Below are 19,374 nucleotides of genomic sequence, written 5' to 3'. Positions count from 1 at the left end.
GGAGAGGGAGTGATTGAGGGAGGGGAAAGTGAAAGGGGGAGGGGGGGGGAGTGTAGGTCAAAGTAGCTCAGTATTACGTCTGAGGGGGGGTAGATGGGGTAACATGTGCTCATGCTTGAAGGAGGAGGTGAAAGAGAGATGGCGCGTGTGTGCGTGTTTGTGTGTGTATGTGTGTGTGTGTCTGTGGTATTCAGTCACACTGTAGCTTCTGTAAGTGAATCTGTTTGTTTACGCTAACATGGACAGTTGCGTTGGACGGCTGTCTCAGCTTCAAAGTGTACTTGTGCGAAAATTAGCACACACATTCAGACCCATCCCCTTCACTGCATGTGTGTGTGCGTGTTCCTGTGTGTGTGTGCCTCCTCTTTCTATTTTTGCTGCCCACCTGTTAATGACACTAAATCCGACCCGGGGGAAAGGGCTGCAGCAGGGGCCTTGTGTCAGCTCCGCCCTGGCTGTGAGGTTCATGTCTGCGGCCACAGCTACAATCCCGCTGATTGAAGAGGGAATTGTAGATTCAACACCTCAAGTAACACTGCCGGTTAGCTGTCGGTTGGCTCGCACGATCGGATGTTAGACTGGTGAGACCGATTCCACCAGACAGTGAAAACTTGATAGCTTACTGCCAGCTGACAGCAGCAATGAGACACCTTATCCAGTTTGTTTGCTATAACCAATTTAAAGCATTTCCGTTAGTCTTTAAGGACTATTATGAAACTTAAAATGAACCCATCAAACATTTGGACACTCAGAAACACTGGTAGACCAACAACTACTTAATATTATCATTTTATGAATTAAAACAAAAAAGCCAGGGACATATTGCTTTGGATTCCATTTTATTCTCTTGAACATCTGGATGGGAATACTGAGCAGAGAAGAAAGCAATTAAGTTTACCATGCAACAAATATGCATTAATGTTATAAACCTGTTGTTTACATCATTAAAAATCTGAATCCAGTTATACTTGTCTATGGATCGTGTGCTTGTCCCTGTGCTGACATGATTAATGCCTCTGTTTTGTCCTTCAGTACAGCTTTGTCCAGCCACTGGTAGGATTTCCGGATGCAAGCCACTTTCTATATTTGCCGGTGGTACATACTGTGCAGGAGTCCTTCCATGATGGTTCGTCCTCTCAAGGAATTGGCAAGAATACCAGAGGAGTGAAGCAACAGCTACTGGTAGACAGAGCAGTCACCCAAGACTGCAAGACCCGGCTCCCCAACCTGTGCACTGCCTGGATTGATTACAAGAAGGCCTACGACTCGATGGCCCACACCTGGATCCTGGAATGCCTAGAACTATCCAAGATCAACAGGACCCTAAGAGCCTTCATCAGGAACTCAATGGGGATGTGCTGAACAACACTAGAGGCCAACTTCAAGCCCATAGCACAAGTCACCATCAAGTACAAGATCTACCAAGGAGATGCTCTGTCCCCACTGTTGTTCTGCATAGGCCTGAAGCCCCTCAGTGAGTGAACGAGACACCGATTCACTGATCCACACCACCAGGATCTACAGCAGGGACATGGAATGTCGTTCAGATTGGAGAAGTGTAGTCGGATTGTAACGAAGAGAGGGTAGGTAGTCAGAACTGAGAGGATCAAACTACCAGAATGCAACATTGAGACACTGAGGACAGCTACAAGTACCTGGAGATCCCACAGCAAATGGGAACCACGTAGAGGCCGCTAGGAAAGCTGCAACCACCAAGTACTTGCAGAGGGTCAGCTGAACGATAAGATCAAGGCTATCAACACCTACACCCTGCCCATGATCAGGTACCCTGCTGGGATAATAAGTTGGCCAAAGGAGGCGATAGAAGCCACTAACATCAAAACAAGGAAGCTCCTGACCATGCATGGTGGTTTCACCCCAAGTCCAGCACCCTGAGGCTGTATGCTAAGAGGATGGAAGGAGGTCGGGGACTGGTGAGTGTCAGCACCACAGTCCAGGATGGGACAATGAACATCCACGAATACATCAGAAAGATGGCCCCAACCGACCGTGTGCTCAGTGAGTTTGCCTGGTTTCTGGACATGTTTCCTTTCCATATGAAACATTGTCTTACTGCTATTGGATTCATATGCTTTATTTGGTGTTGGTGTGAGTATTAGCATAGTTGTGCAAGGAATTGAAAAGCTTGACTAAAGCATTATTGCTCCTGACAGTCATCAAATCAAACAATCAAACTGATTGTTATTATTTCACTTACATGAGTAAGTAGTCAAACAAACCCTCCCTCCAAAAAACAATCCAGTAAGAAGGCCTCTCCACAAACAAAGCAGTCTCTAAAACTAAGGTGATGTTGATATCGTAACAAATACATGTTTGTGGGCTCTAGCTCACTGTGTCGCAGTGGTACAAGCAGTTTGTTTTCCAACTGTCTAATCAGAGGGTCAGTGAATGGCTGGTCCTCCAGCTGCCAGAGGGAGAGAATACTGCAGTCAGATGTGCCTGGCATTGTGATAAACTGTGTGTGAACAAGCAAGAAGGTTAGACACAGAGGCTGACAAAGATGGATGACTGAGTGTGAGGGAGAAAAAGAGAAGATCAAGTATAAGAGGTGAGGAAGAAAAAGAAGAATCATAGAAAGATAAACAGAGACATGACATGTCCAGACAGTTCACCTCACTGCTTAGGCAGAGCAGCCAAATTGAAATGCAAAGCATCCAAAGGTGGCTGATGGAGGCTCAGAGTTATGAACTGATCAGGTTTTAGCCACTAGAAATAGAAAGGTAAATGCTGGTTTAAAAATCATGTTTCACTTGAAATGTGTTTTTCTAACTGAAGACGTTACACATAAACATTGAATGCACGCTGTAGATTCAATGGTTGAATCTATCTATCTATCTGTCTATCTATCTATCTATAGAGTATAGAAGAAAAAGTTAGGAAGACAACAAAAGGGAACAGATGTTTTTAGGTAGCTCACTAAAGTTAAAGTCAAATTTATTTATATTTCACATTTCATACAAAAGCTGTTCAATGTGGAAGACAAAAATAGAAAATATAATACTTACAATAAAATGTATTTTTCATGTAAAAGCTACGAAAAAGAAAAACATTTTTCAGCCTGATTTAAAATAACTAATAAATTCTACACACCGCAGGTGTGAGGGGAGTTTATTCAACAACTGAGACACATGAAAACACTAAATGCTGCCTCACTCTGTTTGGTTCTAGTCCTAGGAAGATTAAGTATACCTGTTCCTGAGGACCTAAGTGGCCGAGATGCCTTAGAGCTCTCATGTAGGTCACTAGGCCCAAGACCACTGAATGCTTTATAAACCATTAGCAGAATTTTAAAATCAATCCTTTTACATACATGTAATCAATTCAACAATTTCAAAATTGGTGTAATATGATCCATTTTCCTGGTGCTGGTCAGGACCCAGCAGCAGCATTTTGAATAAGCTGCAGCTAATAAATTGATTTTTTTTTTTTTAGTAAGAGCAGTAAAAACTACATTACAATAATCTGGACTACTGAAAATAAGTGCATGATTAAGCTTTTCACTATCTTTCTTGGCCACAAGACCCTTAATTTTTGCAATATTTTTAAAGCAGTAATAGGCTGATTTTTTGATTACTTTGACTTTGGGAGGTAAAGATATGAGGTCCATCTCAGTCCATGCGTTCATGTGGATGCATGTTTCTCCCACACTCTACAGAGGGCAGTCACTTGTGACATCACTAAACATTAACTTGGGTTGTCTTAAAGGGACACCACACAATTGTAACTGTTACAGGTCCCAGAACAGAACCCTGAGGGATGCCACACATAACCTTTATTCGGTCAGAATTATAGAATGATACAAAAATAATCTAAATGTGTCACATAAGATTTAAACCAATCAAGCACAGTTCCTGAGAGTCCCACCCATTTCTCTAACCTATCAAACAGTGTGTTATGATCAGCCATATCCAACGCAGCAGTGAGGTCAAGCAATACTAAGACTGCAACTTTTGCTGCATCACTATTGAGCTGAATATCATTTAAGACTTTGATAAGAGCAGTCTCAGTGCTGCGATATGGTCAAAATCCAGATTGAAAAGCACTGAGAAGATTGTTCTGAGTGAGAATAAAAATTATTTGTTTGAAAACAAAGTTCCTGAATAGCTATGCCAAAAATGTTAAATTAGATATGGGCCAATAATTACTAATTACTGAGGCATCCAATTTGGATTTTTTTTAAAAAATAAATAAATAAATAAAATAGGTTCAATTACTGCAGTTTTCAGGGCCCTGATTGAAGAAATATATTAATTATCTGCAATAGTTCTGCAGATAGTTAGCTACACAATTAAAAAGGTTTTGTTTTGTTTTTTAAACTGGTGGACAATATATCTAAGGAGCAAGTTGTGGACTCTGTTGAACTATTTGTGTCAAAGATACAAAGTCTAAATGTTTTAAATTTCTTAAGTCCATAACATGCAACTGTTTCAATTAGATTGATTGTCATTTTAACTGATTTATTTATTTTTGAATTTTATTGAAATTTATTTTATTTTATTTGTATTCTTTCACTTATTGTTGCATGTGTGTTGTTGCTGCCTGTGTTTGAGTAATTTCTGTAACTGTGAGACACCTGCTGCTGCCTATCTTGGCCAGGTCTCCCCTGAAAAAGAGGTTTTTAATCTCAATGGGATTTTCCTGGTTAAATAAAGGTTAATAAAATAAAATAAATAAATTTCTTAAATTGTTAATAAAATAAAGGGATCACAGGTGTTATTACTATATCGCCAGAAATTGAGACACCAACACGAACGTTGTTAATATTGTTATCGATGATCTTTGAAAAAAAAGGTCTTTCTTGCCCATTTCAACTTTTGATTATATATCTGAAGACTTTGTTCATAATTATTGTAATGAACCTGCATTCACCGTGTCTGCACTCCCTTTTCTGAGTTCTAACCATTAAATCATTCCTCCAAGGTGACCTTTCCCTCCACAGATAATTTTGGTCTTAATCGGAGTAATAGCATCCATAACAGTCAAAGCATGAAGGTTAAAGCCATTTAACCAAGGTCATCAAGAGAATCCAAAAGCAAAGATGATGGTGGTTTATAAGCCTAAATAAGCTGTGGACAGGTATTATCATTGATACAGCATTTTTTAATCATTTTTAAATTCACCTGATTTTAAATAAGACCCAATAATGATCTGAAAAAGCTGTCACTGAGCACAACATCTAATACATTTAAACCTTTACAGACAACTAGATCCAATATATGACCCTTGTTATGCTCTGGATATGTCACATGTTAAGAGCATGTGACATATCCAGAATATGTCACATGCTCTCCAAAATATGTAACAATTCTCCAAAATATGTAACAATTCTCCACAATATGTAACAATTCTCCAAAATATGTAACAATTCTCCACAATATGTAACAATTCTCCAAAATATGTAACAATTCTCCACAATATGTAACAATTCTCCAAAATATGTAACAATTCTCCACAATATGTAACAATTCTCCAAAATATGTAACAATTCTCCACAATATGTAACAATTCTCCAAAATATGTAACAATTCTTCACAATATGTAACAATTCTCCAAAATATGTAACAATTCTTCACAATATGTAACAATTCTCCAAAATATGTAACAATTCATTAACAAATCAGTTTTTTGCATAATCTAAATGAATATTAAATATCAAAATCTCACATCAAAACAACACAATCAAAATGAATACAAAGTTAGAGAACTCACTAAATAACACTGCTTTGTTTCCTCACTTGACCTTTTTATTCTACCATTTCTTTAAATTGGAAACGGCGACTGCACAGCAAACTTTAGAGAGTTCAGCTGGAATGACAGAAGACTCGGAGCTTTGTTCAAGGACAGTGGATACTCAGCATTAAGGGAAAGGAGACATTACTTATTCATTTTCTTCTCCCAGTTCACCCAGCCAATCATGAGATATGTTTCTGTGACCTTCTGGTGCAGTCCTACCAGCTTATTAGCATAATATTAGTTTTAAATAACAGTACTTGGTGAAATAAATGTAGTCATGTATTATTAAAGGAAACCTGCATGCGTATATGTCCCGTGTGCAGTCGTGACCTCGACCAAAAGGTGGCAGTACCTGGCAGAGAGGTATATCGGGAGAGAAGGGTGAAGGGTGTGAAACTAAGCTGCTCTGATCCTTAAGGCATGCAGAGAGTTAGGACCCTGAACCGTGAACTTGTGTACTGCAGTGAGGTCTAATGAGATTACACCAACACGATGGGAGAAGAGGATACATCAGGCTGCGTGAACCACTGAGGGTGAGCCTGTCCAAGTTCATGTTTACTGATCGAGTATCTCAAACAAAACTGCGTCTTGAGTTTTAATATATTTTGATGTTTAGTTTATGTTTAAGTTCCTTACTATTTTTCCTGTGTTGACTTGTTATAGTTAATTGTTTATTAGATTCTGATTGTGTCTTCAACCCCTGTGTTTAAGTCTCCCTCGCCCTTCATATGTTTCACGTCTGCCTGTCTTATGTTTCCTGTTTTATTTTGAAGAGGTCTGGTGTCCCATGTTCACTGTGTTTAGTTTCACTTCCCCTGTGGCGTCATTATGTTCATTCTAATCAGCTGTGTTTCCACTTCCCCTGATCACCTCCTGTGTTTTTTCAGTCATTTGTTGGCTGATCTTCTGTTATCTTGCCTTGTTCCTATCCTTGCATTGTTTCCAGGGTTTTTAATTCATGTCTTCATGTCAGATTTCTATGTTCATGTTCCATGGTTGGCTTTAGTTTACCCAGTTTAGGTTGAGTTTTCGCCCTTGCCCTTTGTTTGTATTATTTTTGCCAGCCTTAATAAATGGCTTGTTTTTGTTAGACCAAGTTTTGTCTCTTCACCTTCCTGCACTTGGGTCCACCTTCTCACTCCCACACAGTCAGCTTCTCTGCCAGACTGTGACAGATAAGCACACCTTACAGTCAATTATCAACATATTCTAGTCAAACTTGAGGCTGTCAGTCAAACAGCTAAAGCTCAACCGACTTTCAGTCATGCAGCAGGAAAATGATCTCAAGCAGGGCAAAAGATCCACAACAAAATAGCTGAAAAAAAAAGAATTAAGGTGTTGCAAAGGCCCAGTCGAAGTCTAGACTTCAATGTTATTGAAGTGCAAAGTTTATGGAGAGCTGTGCATTAACAAATGCTGGAAAACCTCAATGTCCTGAATGGGGCAATCATGGCTCAAGAGTTGGCAGTTCCAAGGTTGCCGGTTCGAGCCCCGGCTTGGACAGTCTCGGTCGTCGTGTCCTTGGGCAAGACACTTCACCTACTGCCTACCGGTGATAGCCAGAGGGGCCGATAATCCCTTAAAGTTATTTGCTTCTGAAGGTGGTTCTACAAACTATAAATCTTGGGGTTCCCTTAGGTCAGGGGTCAGCAACCTTTAACACCCAAAGAGCCACTTGGACCCGGTTTCCACGCAAAAGAAAACACTGGGAGCCGCAAATACTTTTTGAAATCTAAAATGAAGATAACACTGTTTATATTGTTTTTTTACCTTTATGCTTTGTGTGAACAACTAAAGTAAGTAAGTAAAGTTTATTTATTAAGCGCTTTTCACAGACAGGCAGTCACAAAGCGCTGTACACAAATATTAAAATAAACAATACAATCAATAGACATTATACACAATGTAAAAGATCAAATGTACATAATGTAAAGAATATAAAATACGTAGATCAACAACGTTTTTAACTGCTTTTTAAACGAATCCACAGAGCAATTAAGGTGTGTTGCTTATGAAATCCATGAAGTGCTACAGAGAAAATTACATTTTATTTATGTAATTAACACATTTTGAACTCTTAAAGAAATATAACAAAAGGAAAGACACCCAGCTGAACTAAAATGATCCAGCAAACAAAAACTGCTGTGAGCCGCCGCCCTAATATCGCCTTTGGGCTTTTGGAGCCTTGACCTGACTTTTAAAAAATAATTGGAAAAAAAATCACTATTCTGCTGAAAAATGAAAAATAGATATCTGCAAAATTCTGCCTAAATATGTATTTTACCTGGCCACTGCAGGGGAGGCGGACGCACCTGAGCGGCACCCGCAATCACGCCTCGCAGCCTTAAAGTCTGTGCTGTTGTGTTGGTGTGTGTCGGGCTGTGAGCTGCAAAGCTACAGCTTGTATGCGTACAGCAACCGTGTGTGTAAAGCGGTCAATAAAGAGATGCTGAAAAAAAGGTTTTAAATGATCATAAGCAGGTTATTTAATTGGAAACTGAACTGCAGCCACAGACTCTTAAAAGCCTAACATATCCTTAGTTCTCTTCCTTCTTTGTGTCTCTGCTGTTATTTGAATTTTCTTTTGTCTCCTGGGAGAATCTCTCCGTGTCTCTCATTGTTTGTTTCTGTGTGTGTTGTAGTCACTTTTATTTTGGTAATCACTTTCTTTTTGCATCCAGTCGCTTTGCTGACTTTATTTTGTCTCACGCTCCTGTGATTGTCAGTTCCTCCCTATGATCCCCATGTGTTTATATTTAGTCTCGTGTCTCCTTTGTCAGTCGGTTTGTTAACTTCTCCTTGCTTACCCCTTTGCGACTCTGAAAAGTTTGAGTGTAGGTTTTGATTCTTGTTAGTTTCGTCTTCTGTTTGCCTTTTTGTTGGACGCATCCTGGATCTTCCCCGCTGTGCTTTTAGTTGCTGTGCTTTTAGTTGCTGTTCTTTCACTTGTAACGTCACTAAAAATATTTTGTGTTCGAGCTTTCTTGTCGTTCTTCATATGAGTCTTCAGTGACATATCTTTTTAAGACAGAGAAGAAACATTTGGTATTGGCGTTAGTCATTGTCCTCTACGTTTGTTTAGGGCAATGTAACTGATATAGACAGTTACATTTAAAGTAATGAGAGAGTTTGGAATCAGCTACAACGCTGGCTCCAGGAACGCAGTACTAAAATAATTCTTGGCCAAAATATCTCACTGGCATTGGTTTGAACAGGATTCTGGTATATGTAGCCAATCAGTGAAGGAAGTGTTGTGTCTGATGGCTGCTCCACTGAATCTGGATTCTGAGGCTTCTGTGTTCTTTTAACAGCCATGCCTCAACAAAGAAATGGGCAAAGATATGAAGTTTGAAAAGCTGGAAATTCTTATTTTGAAGAAACAAATGAACATGATGGATCTAATCAAGACCAACCTTCTCCATAATCTCCCTCTCATAGCCCAAATGCAAATCAAGGCAGGCAAAACTAAGTACAGCCTATTTTCTTTGTTCTGTGGTTTATCTGTGCACTGTCTCCATCATCAGCTCTCTTTCATTCTCAGTTCTTATTGTCCAAATGACAATTAGACATAATCATCCATGTGCGTCATTGGTGACCTGCATGTCACAGTGCAAATCATGATTTGAACGCACTCTTCCTCTTACTTGATGATGTTTTCCAGTTATTACGGCAGAACTATAGTCAAACAAAAGGAAGCTCTTTCATCGGTCACGACATGCAGACACTGACCTTTCTAAAGATACGCCGAGTGGAGTTTTAAAGATGTCGCACATTCTTACCGCGTTCTTTGTTTCATCTCTTTATGCTGCATACGAGCATTTCAAATGCTTTGGGATAAAAAAAGGATTTGGCCGGTAATTCTTATTGGAGTTTTTCCTTCCCTATGTCCTGGATGCTCCCTTTCCCACAAGTACCTACTTTTCAACTCCCTAGACCAGAATGTGGTCCAGTAGAGGCAGAGCCCTTAGTGCTGCTGAGCCTATTGTCTGCGACAGACTCCCCTCTAATCTCCAACATCATATCTGAGCATTTTCAAAGAGCACGTGAAATGTCATCTATGCACTGAGGCCTTGGTGCACAGCAACCCTGGATTCCTTGTTATTATTACTATTATTGTTATTATTATTAAGTTATTATTATTAAAGACCCCATGATTGGCACAATACACATTTGGTCCACTCTACTGAGTGATCCTTATTTAAGGGAAACAGTTTACTGCCTTCTCAACTTGATGGTACTGCAAATGTCATCTGACAGCTTCTTTTTTTATCTTGTCACAATTCCTGCAGCTGCTAAATGTTTTTGTCACTTAAACATAAACACACACCAGTCAGCCACATTATTAAAAGTAGTGAGAACTTAAGTGATGATCTCACTTACAGCGAATTCATGTGGATGTTAATTTGACACATACAGCACACCGAAACCAAACGACTAAGCAAACACTCCACAGTAGAAATGGCACTCGCTTAAGGAAGCTGTTTCCTGCAGCAGGACATTGTATCCTGCAGTAGTAGTTCGGGCTGGAAAACTAAGTTACCTCCTGAAATATTTCAAATTGCTTACTCGTTTACATAATGTGGCTGTATTCCTGTTAAATATTTAGAAATTAATGGTAAATGAACTGATTCTTATATAGCACTTTTCTACTCTCCCAGAGTACTCAAAACGCTCTATACAACATGTCACATTCACATCCAATCTCACAAGCACTTTCTATATACTTAGCGTTGTCTAACTACATTTACACATTCATACTCCGATGGATGCATCAGAGAGCAACTTGGGGTTAGTATCTTACCCAAGGATGCTTGACATGCAGGCTGGAGGAGCCAGGGATCGAACCATCAACCTCCCAATCAGTAGGTGGCCTGCTCTACAGCCACCCATACCCCTAAATTAAACCACTACATACTCCATAATATGGCTCACACCTCAAAAGTGCAGCTAAATATTGTTTTGTTTTTTCAGCTAAATTACCAGAAAAGTAAAGTATAATTATATTTAACTGTAATTATTTATTTGGTCCTGTAAACTTGATTTTATTGTAGTGCACCTACCTTAAATTGTATTTATGTTTAATATAATTAAGTCACGGTGGCACGGTGGTTAGCACTGTTGCCGCACAGCAAGAAGGTCCTGCGTTCAATTCCACCATCAGGCCGGGGTCTTTCTGTGTGGAGCTTGCATGTTCTCCCCGTGTTTGTGTGGGTTCCCTCCGGGTACTCCGGCTTCCTCCCACCGTCCAAAGACATGCAGCTTGTGGGGATAGGTTAATTGGATAATCCAAATTGTCACTAGGTGTGAATGTGCGAGTAAATGTGAGCGCGAATGGTTGTCTGTCTCTGTGTGTTGGCCCTGCGACAGACTGGCGACCTGTCCAGGGTGTACCCCGCCTCTCGCCCTATGACAGCTGGGATAGGCTCCAGCGCCCCTGAAAAGGATAAGCGGAAGCAAATGGATAATTAAGTCATTTCAAATAAAATAAAATAATGAAATTCAAATCAGTTTACATTTATGCACTGCCTTAATACACTTAGTCACAATTTCGCTTGTGCAATAAGACTTAAAGTTATAGCCAGTAGCTGCCTGATAAACCTCAGCTCCACCTAATCCAGTGGTTCCCAAAGTGGGGGGCGCATCCCCTAGAGGGGGCGCAGAGCCATTGTGGGGGCCGGGGTATGAATAAAAACAAAAAGATTGCTTGGACACTGCTAGCATGATGGACAGGTCTTTGACGGGGCTCCCACACAAACGCAAAGCAGGAGATGAAGCATCGACAAATATGTTTCCAAACCAACTTCCTTCCAATTCAAAGACTAGAAAAGATGGTGAAGCAAATCTTCAAGTGCCAAGGTAGGTAACCCTGACAGAATTTGTTTCCCCTGCATCGGGAGCAGCGCTGGGCTCTCCAAGTCACGGACAAACAGTGTCCCACATTGTTGATGTTTAGTTCACAAACACTTTTTTTTAAATGTATTAATAGCAGTGTTGAATATTCTTACACAGTAAAAAAAAAACTTTTACTAGTTTACTTTTATTTGTTTATTTGTTTACAAAAGGTTTGAGGTGTGGAATAAACTGCAATGGAATTTGAAAAAATATGGGTGTGTGTGGTTGTAGGATGTGTTTGTGCAGGGGGGGGTTCTTGTAAAACAAAGGGGGGCCTAGCATAAAGTTTGAACACAACCTCTCGCTGTCTGTGGCTATGATTCAGCTTTCTAACCAATATGCTCACTGTTGGTTAAGTAAAGTCTGCTATCTCATATAATACAGATTTACTCCCTCACATATCTTCCTCTCGCCCATCTAAAAGCTGATGTTTTAGGGGTTACGTTAGGCCATTTGTTCGAAAATGGCACTGCAAGCTCTCGAACTGTCAATCAAATGTTTTATCAGATTGCAAAGTTTTCCAATCCACACTTTGCACAGAAATATTCAAATTTATTCATAGTTTCATTCCTGTGTGGTTGCGTTTAATACGTACTTATCTCATTCTGAAAACTATTATGTGTCTGTCAGTCCTACACTGACTGAAATGCTTTTACCACATGAAGAGCTTTGTTTCATTCTGCCATGAATGCATTTGGGAGTAAAATAATATTCTGACGTCCGTCACTCAACAGCACTAGAAAGAGAGCGAGAAAAGACAGTTGGCATGAAAAGATAGTGTAATTTTTCAAGATAGGCACTCGGCAAGTTTAATTATTTGTGATCCTACACAGTCCTACTCAGAGAATGTATCATCTCCAAGGGTGATTTGCATGTGATTACAGAAAAGAGCTATCTTAGTTAAAACTAGTGAATGTATGTAGTGGTATTTGTCAGTGGATGCAGATTACAATATCAAGAGAAAGAGAGTGAATTGTGGTAATTCGTGCACAGTAATTGCAGTATCAATAATATTAATAATAATATTAACACTATCTGCTCCGTTAAGGGGCATCTATATAGAAAGTCTATGAAAACTGGCGACTGCCTCAGCAGGCAGAAAACGTGCTGATGGGGAGCTCCTAAGTTAAACTTTTATCAACCTCCAGAAGAGTGATTGAGCTATCAGTGATTGTGCAGGATACTGTTTACTGATTCATAATGGCCTCTAAATAAACTAAAGGGTTTCCTAGACAACCAGAACATTCAACATTCACTAGCAACTAACTATCAGCAACAAAGCAATCGTCTGTGGATTCCCCTTTAAAGCTCCTCAGTGGTTGTAGTCAGGAGTTCTGAGTGTGCCAAAAACTGCACTTCCTTTAACAGCAACCTGGCTCCAAACTGGAGTTGACCCTAATTGTTTGTGGTGTCAAGTCGATATTTTATGTGTGCAGCTGCACTACTCATTGGGATATTTATGAGTCTGATGTAAATACTGTGTCTCAACAGGAGAAGCAACTGTCTCCTTACAGGTTCTAATTGTGTCCGTCTTGCATATCTTTTATCATAAGCTCATCTTAAAAAGTATTAGTTCACTTCCTTTTTTCTGTTGCATATATTTCACATTTACAGGTTTTAGATGATTGCATAATTTTTAATATACAAAGATAACTCAAGTAAGTACTAAAAGCAATTTATAAACATGTCGTTTATTCTTGATATTTATTTATAATCACCTCTGCTAATCCTTCATATTTCTAATTGAGTGATTTGTATATATTAGTGCTATTTCTTAAGTTTTTAAACTCTGTAACATACTGTATTGTTTAAATTGTTTAGTCTGTTACTGTAACTGTAACCCACATCATTTCCTTAGGGATTAATAAAGTATTCTGATTCTGGTTTACTGATGGAAGAGGGCTCTCCAAACCTGCCTGGCCCTGTGAGAGAAAGAAATGACCAGTTTTGTCTTCAGTTTCTGTCACTGGGATCTCTTCTTTTACCTCAGAACAAGAAAAAAGTAGAAGTTGGGGATGATTTAGACTTGATGTCAGATATGGAGATAAAAACAAGTGATTCTACAATATTGCAATTTACTGAAAAATGGTAAAAGATGGAACCATTAAGATTAAAAATTGAAATTTAAATCTTTAGGTTGAATCAGGATTTAAACCTGCAGCAGTGAGGAAATGTGCCAAGGTGCAGTTTTGCCTTTTCAGTAAGTGCATTGAAAGAAGCTTTCTAGACCCTGACTTAAAAGATTTGCAGCATTTAAAGCCTGTTAAGATGGTAATTAAGAGTCAGTTTGTTGTGGTTGAAGTTAATAACATTTGGGTATTATAAACTTAGACGATTACTTACACTTTCAAACATGACACGTTTAGGCATCTTTTAACAGTTTCGTTTCTGTTTTTTGTCATTGTTGTGATTATTATGTTGCATCTGAAAAATATATCAACTTGCACAAATAAAGAAAACAAATAAATAAATCAGATTTAACAGATACTTATATATAATATATTTAAGTATCCATCTTCATGAAAAGCCTAGAACTTGACTGATTCAAGTCATTGTCATTCGTTATTAGAGCAAAAAATTGTTTAATGTTTTATAACAATGACAATTTTAACTATATATTTGGGTTATTATTTATTTATTTATTGTTGTGTATTTGTTTGCTTGTTTCTATAGTTGGAACAAATCATATATGACCTAATCTGAAGGTTGCAATAATAACATTTAAGCAGTTGTTGGCTGTCTCTGTCTCTGTGATGCCATAACCAGAATAACAGGGGTCAGGGCAGGAAAAAGACCTGGATTTAGACCGCCTGACTGCGAGCGGGTCAGCTTGACACAGGCTTATGAAACATGCTTATAGGCTGAGGAACAGTCCAGACCTGCAGGTAAGCTGTCAAACCTACTCGTGTGATCTCAGCATGACTCGTGGACGACATCACAGAGCTGTAAACATGAGTCAACATAAAAAAGAATTATATGTTCATTTCTCCAACATTTTCACAGGAATTCTGGGATAAAGAAGCTGCTCACCAAAGTACACTGAGGGTGACAAAGTTAGGTAATGAGTACGATGTTATGAGCTGATTTTTAAAACATTAGGTTATATTATTTCTAAAAATGGACTCACGGCTCGTCCACAAATCTGAAACTAGGAAAAGCAGAAAACGTGAGAAACTAGAGGGAAATATTTTGTCTAATAGTAAAAATCAATTATTGGATTTTACATAAATGATTTTGTTTTGTTTAATGGAATGATTCATTAAGACAAGCTTTTTCATGTTTAATGTTTGATTTTGAAGTGACTACATGACATCATAGACTGGTATATTCAGTCTCCAGAACTCAGTCCAACAGAAAAATTGTGGTGGGAGCTGAAGCTTCAAGTTTTTTAAGTGACAGCCAAGAAACGTAAAGGTTTTAGAGAGTTTCTATCAAAAGGAGACGTGTCCAAACCTGATGACCAACTACAAGAAACACCTTACTGCTGTACTGGCCAACATGGCCAAGTCACTTCACCTACCCCCTACTGGTGATGCTTTGCTTTCGGATAAAATACTTGTTTCGCTCAATTACATGCAAATCAATTTCCAACTTTTATGTACTGTTTCTATTTGTTTCTCAGTTTTTGCTTGATATTCTGTCTCCCTGCATTCAAATGAAACTACCATAAAAATGAGTGATTATTGATAATGTGTAAGCTTGATAAAATAAATAAATAAATAAATGTTTTTTCCCCCACAGAGCTTATTCTCACTGATTTTGGGTGGTCTTTTCAGGTTGGATTACATTATACACTTATTTATGTAAACATCTATAATGTAAATGTTGAACATTTGATTAACAGATACAATTCTAACATTTAAAACTAGGGATGCACCGATACCGATACTGGTATCGGGTATCGGGGCCGATACTGTAAAATGTGTGTGTACACATACTAGTAAAAGTTAACCGATACCATGAACCGATACTTATTTCATTAATCAGAGGGTGGCTTGTCATTTCTGTTGTAGTTTTTTAGATTGTCCACTAGGGGGCCAATTATTATTTTATTTATTATGTATTTTATAATTTTTTATATTTTATTATTTATTTAATAATAATTATTTTGTTTGTTTGTTTACAATATGGACACTCTGCAATAATTTAAAAGTTAATTTTATTCTCAAACCTAATTTGTATTTATTTTATTCCAAACAGAAGTGTTTATTTATTATTCTGAAAGCTCGAGACAGTGCCAATAGTTCAGTGATATTTTGTAAAATTACAATGTGGAGACTCTGCAATAATTTAGCAGAAGTGCTTATTTTTCACTTGAATTTTTTTGTGGTCATTTTTATTAAGATTTTATTTTTTATCGGCAGGGAATATAATAAAACCTGTCTTCCAATTAATTGTATTTGTGTGTGTGTGTGTGTGTGTGTGTGTGGTAGAAGTATTGTTTTTTGTACTCTGTATCGGCAAGTACTCAGATCCAAGTATCGGTATCATATCGGTTTGAAAAAATTGGTATCGTTGCATCCCTATTTAAAACATTTATATAAAAAGATTTAGCCCCTTAATACAGTGTGTCAGGTATTAGGGATCAGAAACGGTGGGATCAAATACTTTGCTGTTGCTTTTATATTGAGCTTAGGAAGAGAAAAAACATCTTTATTATAGCCTCAGCTGTTTTACAGCCTTGGAGCCCATCATCTGTCTTCTGATGGAGACAAAGGTCAGTGTTTTCATAATTCTGGCGCAGCCACTCGCTATACAGGCCAAGATTTTTCTTCTGTGCAGCAGTTTAACAATGCAGATAAATTAATTTAAAGAAACAACTGGAATTTTAATGGTGTTCAGACTGTGACCTGTTTTTGGAAGTATATTTCGGCCATGGGATTTCTTCTAAAAAGCACCTGGCCTCTGGCATCAACAGTCTTGTCCCTTGCCTACATTATTATGTATGTTCATATGCCGATATCAGTGCACAGAGATCGCCTGATGCAAAACCGAGCTGGTTACAATATTAGTGATGATGCTTATTAAAGAGTCTTCATCACTGGGTTAAAGGAGCCTCTGAGAATGCAACAGAAAGAAAGATGTGCCTTTTGGGCTAACATTAAGCAGCATCGCTCAAAATCATACCCGGAGAAATCCGCCAAAGAAGCACAGAAAGCTTCTCTACACCCACATGCAGGTTCAGAAAATAGAGCAGAATACAATGCAGACACAAGAACTGTTACAGTTTGTCCTCACTTTTTTTTTTCCTAGACTCACTTAACTTTCACACTTTTGTTCTTACTACCACTACCACTCTCCACCTACATCTGCAAGTACACAGTGAGCTCTCACAGGTCGTCAATATGATCTAACATTAACATATTAATACTTTATTCTTTTGTCAGAGCCTGTATTTCTATGGGTTATTCCCCAAACAGTGTTATAAGTCATGGTTCATTCAAATCAGGTAGTTTTGAAAGCCACACTGCATTTTTTACAGTTGGTCTGTCTTTAATTTTGTGCTTTTCAGCACAGCTTTATTCAGTCTTCCTGTGCTTTTAACCCTTTAAGACCTAGCATAGAACCAAGTTCGCCAGAGCTTATATTATATTTTTACATGCTGTGGAGCCATTTTTGGGAGCATTTCAAGTTGCTATACATCAATACAACCATTACAGCCTAAATTTTAATAATATGTCTGCATTAAGTGCATAGTAATTAAATACATTGCAAAAAAGTGCAATAAACTACAAAAAAATTGAAAATCGTTTTTGTTTTTTTAACATATATTTCTAGTTAGAGAAATTTAAGAGGCTTATCCCTCAAAACTGTAAATACAAAAAAGTTGCACAAAATAGTTTCCCACCACAGGAAATTTATTTTGAGTGTCTTCATAGTTTTATTTTTGAAATACACCAATTTTCATATACTGCAGGAAAAACAAAAATAAATATTATAATGCAAATTTGCAAAATAACAGCATATGCATCAAAATAAACTATTTCCAGCAGTGCAATATGAGTCCTAAGCATCCCAGAAACCACACAGAAAGTCATAAAGTCAAAGATAACTTTTAAAAACACCAGTATAGGCTCATTGAGGCCCTGATGGTAAAAAACTACATTTCCGCGAAAATGACGTCACTTCCGGTTTCGGGTAGGCCATGGCAGACATGGAATAGTTTGCGCTGATGTACTAGGAAGTGTTATAAACAGCTGATCGGATTGGCAAAGAGTGTCTGGAATATTATGTTTTTGTTGCTGCAAGTGCTTTTTATGCAGTTTTTGCAAAGCTTTATGTGGAAGGAAACTGTGACCGAGGACAAGCTGATGGCATAAGATGTAAGTACAACTCCTCCGGTTTCATATGCAAAAAAAATTATTGCGCTAGTTTACATGGTTGCAGAGCTACCGGGATTTAAAAATAGTTACGCAAAATGGAGCGTGCCCGTTCAGACCGGCTTTAAAGGGTTAAAGGAACTTTGTGTTTTTCTTTATTATTAATCTGTGCTCCAGTGCCATCATCACACTAGAAAGCAAGTTCAGCACAGTTTCTTTCCAGCTTTCTTTGCATTAGCTTAAACCTAAATCCTAAAACCCCAGTGAGAGATAATAGAGTCACAGTAGAAATCGCCGACCTTCCTTGTCTGGTCCGGGCTCTACGCTTCAGATTCTGTGCATGCTCACATAAATGGTGGCTTTGACATGTCATTTGGCTTCCTCGGTGCAAAATGACGTCTCCAGGGTGACAACTTTAGTCAGAGCCATTGTCAGACAAACAGCTGAAAAAGCCATATGAAGAACACGCTGTAAATATATAACGATTAAAGCCAACACAGGTGCTGCCAACAGGGTAAGAGAGCAGTGGTGGTAGAAAACCATTAATCATGTGAATTCCATTCATCCACACTGACCTCCACCATCCCCACCACCTCCACCAACTCTTCTGGGTAGACACCAAGGCATTCGTAGCATGTCCCAGGTCTGCCCCAGAAACTCATCCTGAGCCGTTTGTGGATGTGAAGGAGCAGCAGCTCATTTCTGAGCCCCTCCTGAATATCCTCAACTCTCCACTCGCTTACAACGAGTAGTCTCCAGATTCACCAGTTCACACATTCACCAGTTCATTCCCAAAGATATTTCTCCAGCTCTTGTGAATTTATATTAGTATATTTCTAACAAAACAGCTGGACCTTAAAGCGACTGAACTTTCAACTTTATACATTTGATCATTACAGGTTATTCAGTGTTTCCTCACTATATGACATGATAACATTATAAAGCATAAATCCTATTTATACATTTGAATCTGAAAGACTGCAAATTCCTCTGACTATGAAATAAAAGTACACACAGACTGTGCTGCTGTAGCTTCACTGTACAGCTTCACTCAGCTATATTTTACACAGGCAACAAGCTGTGCACGTACAAATCCCTTCACACGTAGAACATGTCCTCCTGACATGAATCACTCGAGATGTGGCAGTTCCAGCAAATTTTAACCTCTGTCCTCCAAACATAACGTGCTCCAGGTTATGTGTTCAACTTTGAAGCCACCTTCAAAACATTGCCTTTGGGCTCAACATTCCTCGCTTATTAATATTTCTTCATCGTACAGCCGTCAGACTGCCTGCGGCCATGATGACAACAACAGCTCCTACTGTATCCTTCTGCTTTGATCCTCCATTGTTTTGTATGCAGTGCAGATACAGTTTTCCAAGGATAGCTTGGAGCACTTGTGTTACCT

This window comes from Neolamprologus brichardi, chromosome 22 (assembly GCF_056152115.1).
Source record: "Neolamprologus brichardi isolate AB-2024 chromosome 22, ASM5615211v1, whole genome shotgun sequence".
Classification (NCBI taxonomy): domain Eukaryota; kingdom Metazoa; phylum Chordata; class Actinopteri; order Cichliformes; family Cichlidae; genus Neolamprologus; species Neolamprologus brichardi.
This window is presented reverse-complemented; position numbering follows the sequence as displayed.